Consider the following 14,176-nt stretch of genomic DNA (forward strand, 5'->3'; position numbering starts at 1 on the left):
TTTCTTTTTTTTCTGTCCATTATTTTCTTGCTTTCTTTATTTAAAAAAAATTTGGTTTACTTTTTTAAACTTCTTGGTGGTGAACTAGAACCAGGTCATTGGCTCATAAAAGACAATAATACTATTTCTTCCAAATTCTGTGTTCATTGATACCATACTGCCAACGTGACATGATTGTGGTAGAAAAAAATTTTACAATGAAAAATTTTACAATGAAAAATAGCAAAAGCTGCAGATAGTGTTTCTTTTCTTCACGAATTTGCATGTCATTCTTGTGCAGGGGCCATGCTAATCTTTTCTGTATCGTTCCAATTTTAGTATATGTGCTGCCAAAGCCAGCCCAATAGTGTTCCTTTTCTTTCTGTCTTCTAGAGAATCAGTTTTCTAGCATATCAAAATATGTGTTGATTTTCTTTGTATTTCAAATATACCTCCCCTTTACTTGTCAGCACAGTTTTATAATATGAATTCATCAATATTTGCAATCCATCTGCATTTTATACATTAGACAAACAAGTATATTTTCTTTATTTATACTAGGCCATAATTGAAGCTCTAAGGTATGTAAGAAGAAACCTCTTTGAAGGTCCACTTGCTAGGATAATCAACACTGTGTTTGATTCTCTAATAAACTGCATTATTCTGGCATTTTACCAAGCCATTCAGAATTATCCTAAACTTTTACATTGTATTAAGGGTAGCAATTTCTTGAACCAGTCTCACAGGATATGAACTTAAGACCCAGAAAGCTGAGTGATAGTTTATTCAGTATGCTCTACATTACCTAGTGATGAGTGAGCTGTGATAAAAACTCAGCTTTTTACTTCATTTTATTCAAATTTACCTCAATGCTACCAATCTGTCTGTCCAAGGATGCCAGGGCAGGGTTTGGATTTGGTGAGCAGTAGGAGCTGGCAAGCAATGAAGAGTCAAGAAAAGTTTTTGAGTGAACGAAAGCTACATCTCACACAGAATTTAGGATATTTCATCCATCTAGAGAATGACAGATTGGCCCCTAAAGAAGAAGGACCAGGGGCAGTAAAAACAATCGGATCTTATAATCATCATTAAAATCTTATGATATCTATGGCAATGAAACCACTCCAACATGGGCTTACACTCCATCTGGATCAGGCTCTTACATCTCAGATCAGTTGCCAAGATTCTGTTTGTACTATTTCCCCCAATCCAGGGCACATCTCTCTATCAGCTTTATTTCACTGTATGTAAAAATTAGTTAAAACATAACTGCTTATTATGATGATGGCACTCTCTCACAGCATCATTCCACTTATCATCTGATTTATAGAGTTTGATAAAATAGTTTCCCCTATATTTATTATTTCTCACCAGTGAGTCTTTAGGTTTCTCTAGGGTAGAGAATGCATCTTATACTTTGGCATGCTCTACACTGTGATCATCAGAGTTACTCTATAAATGCTTGAAGAATATAAAAATACATAAATAACCTTCCAGTTTTATCCACTGGCAAGAGCATTGACAATAGGTGCCTGGAGTAAATATAATTAGATAGGTCCAAAGAAAAATTGTGTTAAGGAACTACTTAAATGCTGTAAAGGAAACTAGAAAAGACAGCTAATTAGTACCTATGAGCAGCCATGATTTTTACATAATAGAAGGAGTCATTTATTGGATTTAATTGACTGAGCTTTCTGACTAGAAGATGTCCTTATGGTCCTTTATTGCTTCACCCAAACAGGTATGAAGAGGCCCCTTGAGATCCAGGTTATGAAGAATCTAGACCAAGAAACCCCAATTCTATTAATAGATTTGAGAGTGTGACTCAAGAATCAATGTCTGTAGGAAATAACACTATGGCATGTCTATAATGTGTGGGCACTCTGAAAGCACCTGTTTCTCTCAAAAACTTGCTTCTTCTTTGAAAGACATAAAACTTAATTCTAGGGCCCGGTGAGATAGCACAGCGGCGTTTGCCTTGCAAGCAGCCGATCCAGGACCAAAGGTGGTTGGTTCGAATCCCGGTGTCCCATATGGTCCCCGTGCCTGCCAGGAGCTATTTCTGAGTAGACAGCCAGGAGTAACCCCTGAGCACCGCCGGGTGTGACCCAAAAACAAAAACAAAAACAAAAAACAACTTAATTCTAAAAAGATACATACTTTGCCCAAGAGTAACCAATTGGTAAAAAGCAGAGAAGGGGTTCAAACCCACCTCTATTATAACATAATGCTTTATTGTTTATAAAAAGGTTATACCGTAATGTATATGTGACTTGAGCTAGGTATACAAAAACCGGAAGAAGTCTGTAGAACATACTACATTTCAAATCAAACCTTTAAAACTGCTAGTTAAAAACAAATCAAGAAGCTGAGCACCACAACACAATAACACTGTGTTTTCAGGGTGCACTTTCCTATTTGAAAGTGATTTGTCCAAGAATTAACCAACTCAAGGTTAGGAATTATGGAGCCCTGTGACTTTTTCTGTGGTGGCTTTTGTTAATGGGTTTAATCTAGAATCTCAAATAACTTTCTTCAGGAGGAGAGAAGTCATATAATGTAGAAATTGTCAGTCAACTGTGAGAGCAAAAGATTAGTAAATCCAGTTGAGGTAGCACTCTCGAAGACATCTAGAGTTTGGTTCTAAACCAATATGTCTCAGCAAACAGTGGACAGTGACCAACATGTGTATGGCAAGAAATCTGGAGACCTTGATCAATGGATTGTCAGAGGTGTCTGGAAACATATACAGCTGCTAATTCCAGATGAAACCAAAGGTGATGGGTAAAGTGGCTGAGGAAGACATAGAAACCATTGGGAAAGTCAGTGAGCAGGGATCCAAGTCATAGTTCCAAGGCAAAAGACTCAAAGCTGGATGTCTATCTGGAGGCTGTGGGTGGGTGGGTGGGTGGGAATACAGGCTGTATTATCAAGGACAAGTTGGGAATTAGACTCAGTGGAAAGACAGGAATAGTGTTATTTGGTTGTTCTCTAGAACTTGCCCTGAGCAATGGAGATCCCTCTTTTTCTTGCAGTTTAAAGGCACTCCTGAGTAACACACACCTTTTCCCCCCACATAATTGTTTCTGTCACTTGACATCCAATTATTGCTACTGACATATCATGGCCTGCAAGCCTAAATGCTCACTCTCATGGCTAATCCCTCTCAAGTCACAAAGAAATACTTCTCCATGCTTTCTGATCTGCCTTCCTTGGTTACATATGCTGACTTGTAGCTTGTCCTTAGGGAGAGTGAGCACAGGGTAATCAATCACTAGGTAAGATCAAAGACAAATTAGCTCTCCAGTCATCATTATCAGGAATGCCTATTTGCCATTAGAGGGAAAATTTTCTATACCTGTTACACTTTCTTGCTACTTTTTCTTTTATCTTTTTTTTTTTTTGGCTTCTAATATGTGGTTCTGGAGGTTATCAGAATTTATGTGGAATTCATAAGTACATATAGTATTGTATTACTCATAAATTTGAATTTATCCTGTACTAGACATAATGTGTAGAGCATGGTATAGTCAACTATATTGGCACTGATTGTTTAAATGCAAAAATTTTATTTTTTATAAAATATTAAGTAGAATTTAATTAAATTTTTGAGATGCTGATTTAAAAGTTAAATTCGAATATTGAAAGAATCAAAATTAAAATCTATTCTGATATTAATTGCAATTTATATATGATATTTCATATTTATGAGGTAACTGAATACTTTAAAAATTAATAGAGGGGCCGGAGAGATAGCATGGAGGTAGGGCATTTGCCTTGCATGCTGAAGGACGGTTGGTTCGAATCCCAGCATCCCATATGGCCCCCCGAGATTGCCAGCGGCAATTTCTGAGCATAGAGCCAGGAATTACCCTTGAGCACTGCCGGGTGTGACCCAAAAACAAAAGAAAATAGAATTATTTGAGAAATTAATTTTTTTGACCAGTGATGGTCAGCGGTTACTCCTGGCTATGGGCTCAGAATTTGCTCCTGCCTTGGGGGACCATATGGAATGCAGGGAATCAAACTGAGTTTTGTCCTGAATCAGCTGCGTGAAAGGCAAATAAATGCCTTACTGCTGCGCTATTGCTCTGATCCCAAGATATTAATTTTAAAAACCAATTTGTATTTTGAATGAAAATGGTTTAATATAAACTTTGTCATTGTGGTTGTATAACTCTGTCAAGGAAGAAAAAATAACTCGATTTTCAGTTTTTAGCTTGGTTTATAAATTGAGTATTTAGATGCATAGTATGAGAATTTAGTGGTTTGAATTGTCACCCTCATATATCTAAATCCCAACCCTAATGGTGCCTTGGAATGGGATTTTGTTCTAATTTTTGCAGCTATAATTAAGTGAACTATCTTGAGGTAAGATACATTTGGATTGCCTAGGTAAGCCATAAGTTCAATGACAAATATCCTTATATAGAGAAGACATAGATACAGAGGAGAAAGCATATGAGGAAGGTTGTTAGGAGACACCTCTGAGACTTGGAATGCTTGGGGCCCCAGAAAATATAAAATATAAAGAATAATATCCCACCTGGTATTCACGAAAGTACAACTCTTTTAACACTTTGGTATCACAGGTTTCTAGACTTTTTAAATAAGAGAATAGATCCCTGTTGTTTTAGTTCAGAGTTTAATGGATTCTTGGTGATTTCTTATGATTAATATAGAAAAATAACATAGTGGACCTTTCCACCCTTTCTAATTTTGCCAATATCAGAAATGGGGCTGGAAAAGGTAATCATGAGAGCCTGTACAAAGCCTCTTATTCTATTTTGTTATCCTATTATTAAAATATCTATCCCATTTACTCTGTTTTAGCTGTTGTGATGATCACAGAACACATATGCTTGGACATAGTGCTTGTATGCTTCAGTCTAGTGTTTTCCAGGTTCACACACTTGTTGTGTACCAGGGTTCACAACGATAGTTGTGAATAGTGCTAGAGATTGAATGCTAGGGCCTTCATGTTTGTAAGGGTGTATAACACTATTGTGATATCTCTGGGCCCTCCTCAGAGCTCCTATTTAAAGCCTACCTCATGTCTCAGCTTTTTTGTGCTTTCTGTGAAAGACTGTAATCTCCTCTAATTCCTAACCAAGTGCTTAGTATAAGATGAGGAAGGTCTGAATCAATGATCATTAAAAGCTGCTCTTTTGAACTCAGACTCTATAGGAGGGTTTGTTAAATTCTTTTCACCCAGAAGTCAGAGATATGCCATAGAACAGTGACATGAGTGAATTCTGCTAGAAAACCTAAAATTCATGACATTTGAAACATCATCAGATTCAGTTTGATTTTTTATATCTTCATTTAAGCTTCATTATTACAAATATGTTTGTAGTTAGGTTTCAGACATAAAAGAACACTCCCCTTCACCAGTGAAATATTTCCATTACCAATGCTCACCATCTCCATACTCCCCCAGTCCAATTGTATTCAAGACAGAAATTCTACTTCTCTCACTCATTAACATTGTCATGATAGTTGTTAGTGTGGTTATTTTCTAACTTCACTCACCACTCTTTGTGGTGAGCTTCATATCCTGAGCCAGATTTTCTGGCTCTCATCGCTATTGACTCTGGGCACTATTAAAATAATGCCTCTTATATATCTTAAAACCCATAGATGAGAAAGACTATTTTGTGTTTATATCTCTTCCTCTGATTTATTTCACTAAGCATAATAGTTTCCATGTCCATTCATGTATAGGATAATTTCATGACTACATCTCTCCTGATAGCTGCATAGTATTCCATGATATATATGTACCAGTGCCTGTACCCATTCATCTATTGAAGGACATCTGGGTTGTTTCCAGATTCTGGCTTTTGTAAATAACACTGAAAAGAATATAGGTGTGAGGAAGTCATTTTTTTGTATTGTGTTTTGGTGTTCCTAGGGTATATCCCTAGGAATGATGTAGCTGAATTATATGGGAGCTCAATTTCCAGTTTGTTGAGGAATCTTTTTTTCCATGAGGGCTGGACTAGATGGCATTCCCACCAGCGGTGAATGAGAGTTCCTTTATCCCTACATCTCCACCATCACAGATATTTCTTATTTCCTGTAATGCATGCTAGTCTCTGTGGCATGAGACAGTACTTCATTGTTGTTTTGATCGGCATCTACCTGATGATTAGTGATGTGGAGTATTTTTCATGTGTTGTTTGGCCATTTGTATTTCTTCGTTGAGCAAGTGTCTGTTCATTCTTCTCCCATTTACTGATGTGTTAAATGATTTTTTCCTGTTAAGTTCTGTCAGTAACTTGTATATTTTAGATATTATCCCCTTATCTGATGAGTATTTGGTGAACAGTTTCTCCCATTCTGTGGCAGCCTTTGTATCCTAGTCACTATTTCCTTTGAGGTGCAGAAGCTTCTCAGCTTAAGATAGTCCTATATTTTTATCTCTGCTTCCACTTGTATGGAGAGTGCTATTTCCTTCTTGAAGATGCCTTTAGTCTCAGTGTCATAGAGTGACTTACCTATGTTCTGTTCTATACACCTTATGGTTTTGGGTTTGATATCAAGGTCTTTAATCGATTTGGGTTTGACCTTTTTGGATGGTGTTAGTTGGGAGTCTCAGTTTGTTTTTGCATGTGGCTGACCAGTTGTCCCAACAGCACTTGTTGAAGAGGATTTCCTTGCCTCATTTTGCATGTCTTGCCCCTTTGTCAAAGATTAATTGATTGTAGTCTAGAGTGATGCCACCCATGTTACTTTTCTAAGGATTGCTCTATCTATTTGTGGATGTTTATTGTTCCAAATGAATTTCAGGAGTGAGTGTTTGATACACTTCTTTGAAGAATAACATGAGTATCCTTAGAGGAGTTGCATTAAATCTGTACAATGCTTTGGGGGATTATTGACATTTTAATAGTGTTAATTCACACAATCCATGAGCAGGGTATGTGTCTCCATTTCCCTGTGTCCTCTTTCATTTCTTGAAGCAGTGTTTTCTAGTTTTCTTTGTATAGATTCTTCATCTCTTTAGTTAAGTTGGTTCCAAGGTATTTGAGTTTGAGTGACACTAATGTGAATGGATTGTTTTTTTAATATCCATTTTTTTCTATCATTATTTGTGTACAAGAAGGCCATTGATTTTTGCATGTTAATTTTATAGCCTGCCACTTTGCTATGCAATTCTATTGTGTCTAGAAGTTTTTTGGTAGAGTTTAGGTTTTTCTAAGTAGAGTAACATGTCATCTGCAAACAGTGAGAGCTTGACATCTTCCTTTCCTATCTGGATGCCCTTGATACTTTTTCTTCACTAATTGCTATGGCAAGAAATTCCAACACTATAATAAATAGGAGTGATGAGAGAGGGCAGCCTTGTCTTGTACCAAACTTTAAAGAAAAGGCTTTTAGTTTATCTCCATTGAGAATAATATTTGCCATTGGCTTGTGGTAGATGGCCTCGACTATAATGAGAAAAGATCCTTACACTTCTATCTTGATGTGAATTTTTTTTATCAAGAATGGGTGTTGGACCTTATTGAATGCTTTATCTGCATCTTGATATGATCATATGGAGTTTTTTTTCTTTTTGTTGATATGGTGTATTATGTTGATTCATTTATGCATGTTAAACCATCTTTGCATTCCTTAAATGAAACCTACTAGGTCATGGTGTATGACCTTCTTGATGAGGCTTTGGACCCTGTTTGCTAGTATTTTGTTGAGGATCTTTGCATCTGTGTTCATCAGGAATATTGGTTTGTAGTTTTCTTTTTTTTTTTTGCATCATTTCTGTCTGGTTTTGATATAAGGATGATGTTAGCTTCATTAAAAACTATTTGGGAGCCCCGAACAGTGCGTAGGGATACTGTGGGGTGAGGGTGGCTCTGTGGGTCCGCGGCTGTGCTTGCTGTGGTGGCGCCAGGCTCTGTTCTCGGTGTGGGGCCCCGATTTGGGGCCCGGGCTTGGCCTTCAGCCTGCTGTGCATCCTCCATTGGGAAGCACTCGGCCGGGCACGACTGGAGCCCCGCTAGACCCACCCAAAGGCCAGCGCTGCAGATCACACTGGACCCAAGTTTGACATCCATTTGTTGGTGTCACTTTGAGGCAAGAGAATGCAAGAGATATCTGTGTGATCAAGGTTCCTCCAGAAATAAAATACATGGATTACTTTGTGATTGGCAGTGGAACATCAACCTGGCATTTGCATGCCATGGCCTTCTACATCGTGAAAATGTACAAATTCCTGAAATGTAAAAGTGACCCTCAAGTCAAGAGTGAAGGAAAGGACACGGATGACTAGCTCTACGTGGACTTCAGTAGCATGGTGATTTATTTGATGCTTCCAGAAATTAGAGAATGCTATGAATTAGAGCAGGCATCTCAAACTCAATTTACACCTGGGGGCTGCAGGAGGCAAAGTCAGGGTGAGGCAGGGCTGCATAAGGGATTTCACCAAAAAAAGTCCTCAAATGTCATTATTAACTATTTTAATTATTTATTCTGAACATGAATAGAACATTGAGTGGAGATCATGAACAGTTCTTCTGAACTTGGCATCTTTTGCCTATTCCTTGCTGCCAGAGACTTGACAGCGCTTCTTCTCACAAATCTGAACCACATTTGGCTTTAGAGAGGAAGCAGTTGAGACTCTCAGTATGGCTTGAAGCTAATCATCATTAAGTCTAGACCTGTACTTTGACTTATTGAAGTTCAATGTGGAGAATAACTTTTCACACAAAAATGTGCTCCCAAAAGGGCACGTGGTGCGCTTGAACATTCAGGAAAGCTCAGGGAAGCTGGGGGGCAATTCTCTCAAAAATTGCCCATGCATATCTGCTTTTCCCTGAATGTGGATTTGAGATTAGAGTTGCATTGCAGATCAATGAGCTCCATTTGAAGCACAGGAGGGGCAGCTTGCACATCAAAGGAAAAGGGGTCCACAAAAATTTGGAAAGTGGCTCTGTGCTTTTTGAAGTCTGCAAATCTGTGACCAAATTCCTTCTCTAGCTTAAAAATAGCATCAACATATTTCTCACCACTGAATGGTATGCCTGCATCCACAAGTTCCTTGCATGCTGAGAAATGGCAAAGGTTTGTCTGAGAGAGCTGGGATTTCTATAACACAAGTTTTGTGGAGAATGCTCTCACATTGTCATAGGCAGCACTGATAAGCTGCCCCAGGCCTTGTAACATCTTATTTAGTACATTCAGTTTATGTGTGATTCAACAAAAACAGCTAAGTCCATGAGCCATTTGTGATCATTCAACTCAGAAACAGCATTCCCATTCTTCTTCATGAAGGCTTTCATGTCTTCTCTCAACTCAAAAAATCTTTTCAGGACATTTCCCCTGCTAAGCCAATGTACCTTGGTGAAATAGAACACATCTCCATATTCTGACTCCATTTCCTCTAAAAAAGCATGGAACCTCCTGTGCTTTAAGCCCCTGGATTTGATTTGGTTGATGCATTTCACAACAACAGACTGATCACATTGTCATACAGCAGGCATTTACTGCAAAGGGCCTGCTGATGGATAATGCAGTGAAGAGCAATGACCTTCTTTACACCTTCCTCTTCAAGCTTTTCCTGAACAAGTGCCACCAGTCCATTTTTCCTCCCTGTCATCGATGGTGCTCCATCAGTTATTATTCCAACAAACCTCTTCCATGGCAAACCTGCATTCTCAATGGCATTACACAGATGCCATAATATCTCATTAGCTGTGATCTGGCCATGCATTGGAATTATTGTGAGCAGCTCCTCTGTCAATTCAAAATTGCAATCAACACCACGGACATAAATTGTGAGCTGCACAGTGTCTGTTATATCTGTGCCCTTGTCAAGAGCAACTGGGTATGCATCAAAACATTTGGCTTTCTCACACAGTTGACGATAAATGTCACTTGACATGTCAGAAATGCGCTCTGCCACAGTGTTGGCAGAAAGGCTGATTTTGCTAAACTGACCTTTCTTTTCTGGACAGATAATACTTGCAGCCTGTAACATGCATTTTTTTTAACAAACTCTCCTTCTGTGAATGGTTTCCCTGCCTTAGCAATCATCTCACTAACCATGTAACTAGCTTCGACTGATGCAACATTCTCTTTGGTTGCTTTCTTGAAGAAATCTTGTTGCCTCATTAGACATGCTTTAAGACTGGCAACCCACTTGGCTCTTTCATTTCGTTGATATTTTGCACATTCCTCTGCATGTTTAGTTGAATAATGTGTTTCAAGTTGTATTCCTTCTGCACTTCAACTATCTCTGAGCAAATAAGACATGTGGGGATGCCCCTGTGCTCAACAAAGAAATACTGTGTCTCCCACTTCCTGAAATTGTCTGTGCTCGTCATCAATCTTTCTCTTCACTGCAGGCCTTGATGAAGTCATGATGAAGGTATGAAAAAATCTTATTCTGTAATAAACTTCTCTCCCTTAGGCCTCTGATAATGCAAGGGACAGCAGGCAGGAGCAGCGGAAATGATGTCTGCGCTAGGTGCAAAGTATTCGCGATTATTCACTTATGGAATATTCACAATAAAAAAATCTCATTAATAAGAAAAAAATCGCAAAGAATCACATTAAACATTTGCATACCCTGAATGGAACTGCTCGGGGTATGTGAATGTTTGTTGCAATTTTTTCTTACCAATGTGATTTTTATTGATTAAATACTGCAATATTTGAAAGCCTGCTGCGGGCCACAAAATGTTGTATGGAGGGCCGCAAACGGCCCACGAGCCACGAGTTTGAGATCCCTGAATTAGAGAAACTATGGACCCTGCGTTCCTATGATGACCAGTTAGCTCAGATAACACTTGAGACTTTACCTGAAGATTTTATTCTTGGAGTAGAAGATGACACTTTGTCCCTTGACTCCAGTGGAATTCAAGTATGAATAAAATAAATATGAACTAAAAAAAAACTCAACTATTTGGGAGTGTTCCTGTTTCTTCAATTTCATGAAAGAACCTGAAAAGGTTTGGTAGTACTTCTTCTTGAAAGGTTTGAAAGAATTCATTAGTGAATCTGTTTGGGCCTGGCCTTTTGTTTTTGGAAGACTTTTGATTACCATTTTAATTTCCTCAATAGTGATCAGTCTGTTTAGATATGCTAGATCATCCTGGTTTAATCATGGAAGATTATGAGTTCAAAAATTTATCCATTTCTTCCAGGTTCTCATGTTTCATGGCATAGAGTTTTTCAAAGTGGTCTTTGATTACCCTTTGAATCTCTGCAGTATATGTAGTGATCTCCCTCTTTTCATTTCTTATCTGGTTTATTAAGTTTATCTCTCTTTTTTCTTTGTAAATTTTTGCTAGTGGTTTATCAATCCTGTTGAATTTTTCAAAGAACCAACTTTTGCTTTGGTTGATCTTTCAGGGTTTGTTTTGTTTTGTTTTGATTTTCACTTCATTGATTTCTGCTCTAAGCTTTGTTATTTCCTTCTGCCTATTTATTTTTGGTTCCTTTTGTTGATCATTTTCTAATTTATAATCTCTGCCTCTAGGCTGCTTATGTAGGTCCCTTCTTTTTCCTGATATGTGCTTGCAAAGCTTGCTATGTCCCATAAATTCTGATTGTGTCTTCAGTGTTATATCTCACACACACACACACACACACACACACACATATATATATATATATATATATATAAAGTCCACACACACACACACACAGCCCATTTTTGTCTACTTTGATTCTTACTTCATTTTATTGCTTTTCTTTTTAACCAAAACCACATAACTTGAACTATCTAATTCTCCCTCTCAAATAGAGGGGGAAATAATGAAGGGTACCAAGACCAAACAGTTTTATGATCACTAAGTAGTAAGCTAGACACTGAGGGGACCACTCATTCTAGCAAACTGGGGGTTGAGGGTAGGGGATATGGGATGCAAGATGGGAATGGGGGGTGGAGGGAGGACAAATTTGGTGATGGGAACTTCCCTGATTCAATGTAAATATGTACCTAAAATGTTACCGTAAAAGATATGTAAGCCACTATGATCAAAATAAAAATTATATATTAAAAAATAATCAGCAAATCAGCTGCTATCTCTTTCACTGCCACCACCATTATCATCATAGCTATCTCTCTATCATTAGTACTTTATAAAAATACATCTCAGGGCCTTCCTTGTTCCCTCTGCTCGAGATACCCTCACTCTATTTAATTACTCACATTCTATCAGCTGGGCTCTAAATTCTTTACAGTAGCTTGTCTCTGTCCACATTTTCTGCATGTCTGTGAGCTCTTGGAGGGTAAAGATTATGTATTTGGGGCACTAATGTGCTATATGTAGCAAATTTCCTGGTCCATCATATACAAAAGTAGTTACTAAAAAAATTGGCTCAATCTATTTTAAGATTTTATAAGAAGAAAAGCTCAATGGAAGAGATACACTTATTTGGCAAGAAGATTAATTTGACTTAATTTTTTACAGACTTTCTGAGCCTTTCTCACCTTCATCAAATTTGTAAACTGAATTTATATTCTGTCTCTTTGTCTAGCAACCTGAGTTTTGTTGGAGAATGTGTAAGAAATGGGATCCAGGATGTTCAGAGTACAATGAGCTCCATGTTGTGTATAATATATCTGACTCTGGTGTTGGTCCCATTTGGGCCCAGAGGGCATCTGTGTCAGTGCCTGGCAGGGTCTTGCCTAAAGAACTGGAGCCCATCTGGACTGAAATTAAAAGCCCCTCTATTTGACTTGCAGGGTGGCTCATACCCATTAGTAGAGCTCTCTTCCAGAAGCCAAAACAAATGAAAGGTATCATCAAAAGTTGGCTGGGGTCCTAGAACTAAGTTAGGACCGTTGGGGTCTTGCTATGGGACTGGGATAGAAGTAAGCATTATATGTCATTGGATAGTGCTTATGAGACATTAGATAGATCACTCTCCTGCAGAGGTCTGCATTGTTACATTTTTGGAACTGATGCCAGGGATCTTTCTGAACTGCCTTCTTATCTAATCAATGGTAATGATTTGCCTTGCCTGCTCTGAGGAGATCTGAACATCAGCCACCTGCTGCAGGACACTGCTCAAGAACTGGGCTGAGAGCCACAAACTTTCCTTGCTACTAGTTTTAAATTGGCATAGGCAAGCTGAAATGCTGCATGCATGAAGGAATGGGAAGTGGGGCTGCTGGGCAGGGTTAAGAATCTAAGCTAAAATGGAATCTGTATCTCCATTGCTTAATAAAATAATCTTACATATGCTACTTATCTTTGCCAAGACTTGAAGCTCTGTGACAAACATGCAGACAGAATTTGAGATGTGTTCAGGCCTACAACACTAGCCTGTGACTTTGGGCAAGTTCCTTTTCCCCTTTCTCTTCTACAACTCATGGATATCTCATCTAATTTTAATAGTTTGCTATTATATATTATTTAACCTTCAGGTCCTAAAATGCAACAGAAGAAAGATTATATAACACATTCCAGGTTTTACAAAAGAACATGTTGCTAAGGAATTGTGCTAAGTACTTTACTAACATCATTATCTAATGGAACCCTCAAAAACATAAAAATTAAATTCAAAGATAGGTCATTATCTGTCCAGTCTATAAGGAATACAACCAGGATTTAGAATATTCTTCTGACTCCTAAGTTCATATTTTATACTTTCATTACTCTACTTGGATATACATTATATATAATGTGGACATATAATAATTGTAATTATATAAATGTAACTTAAAAGATTAGTCAAGATTTTTTGGTAAGTTAATAGATTTATATGGAAAAATTCCTTGACTTATTTCTTTGTGTTGTTAGGGTCTGATCTACACAAACAAGCTTGAGAAGCAGAAATCATACCAAATATACCATATCACTGTAATGTACAATTCTCTAACACCTCTGAACAGCAACAGAGACTGTCAATTTCTTTTATTGTTCTTCAGGGCACTCTGTGGAAATCCCTGCAATGAGAAGTATCCTGTTCCCTTAATTTTGGGAGCTTGAATTATTGTCTAGAAATGAAGAAGATGCACTTTTTTCTGAAAAAAAAAAAAAAAAAAATGATTCCAATTTGCTATGAGAGGTGACCTATTTGACCTATTTCATTTCCTTTATTCTGAGTCTGGCATGGGTCCCTTCCTAAGCACTTCCATTGTGAATAGATAACCAAAAGATCCACAGCAGTAGAGGTCCACAAAGGAAGGGAGAAAATAAAAAGGTTTGGACCAGCACACAAAGTAAAAGGTGAAATGGAT

General features: G+C 37.8%; 1 non-coding gene and 1 pseudogene across 1 annotated transcript; one reads left to right on the forward strand and one right to left on the reverse strand.

Annotated features, from left to right (window-relative positions):
• Positions 1-235: 235 nt before the first annotated feature.
• On the reverse strand, positions 236-342 carry LOC126013178 (U6 spliceosomal RNA). The gene has a single exon (XR_007497505.1). It is a non-coding gene; the product is annotated as a U6 spliceosomal RNA (small nuclear RNA).
• Positions 343-2,632: 2,290 nt separating this feature from the next.
• On the forward strand, positions 2,633-10,856 carry LOC126011845 (mitochondrial assembly of ribosomal large subunit protein 1-like; annotated as a pseudogene).
• Positions 10,857-14,176: the final 3,320 nt, after the last annotated feature.

Source organism: Suncus etruscus, chromosome 6 (assembly GCF_024139225.1).
Source record: "Suncus etruscus isolate mSunEtr1 chromosome 6, mSunEtr1.pri.cur, whole genome shotgun sequence".
Lineage (NCBI taxonomy): Eukaryota > Metazoa > Chordata > Mammalia > Eulipotyphla > Soricidae > Suncus > Suncus etruscus.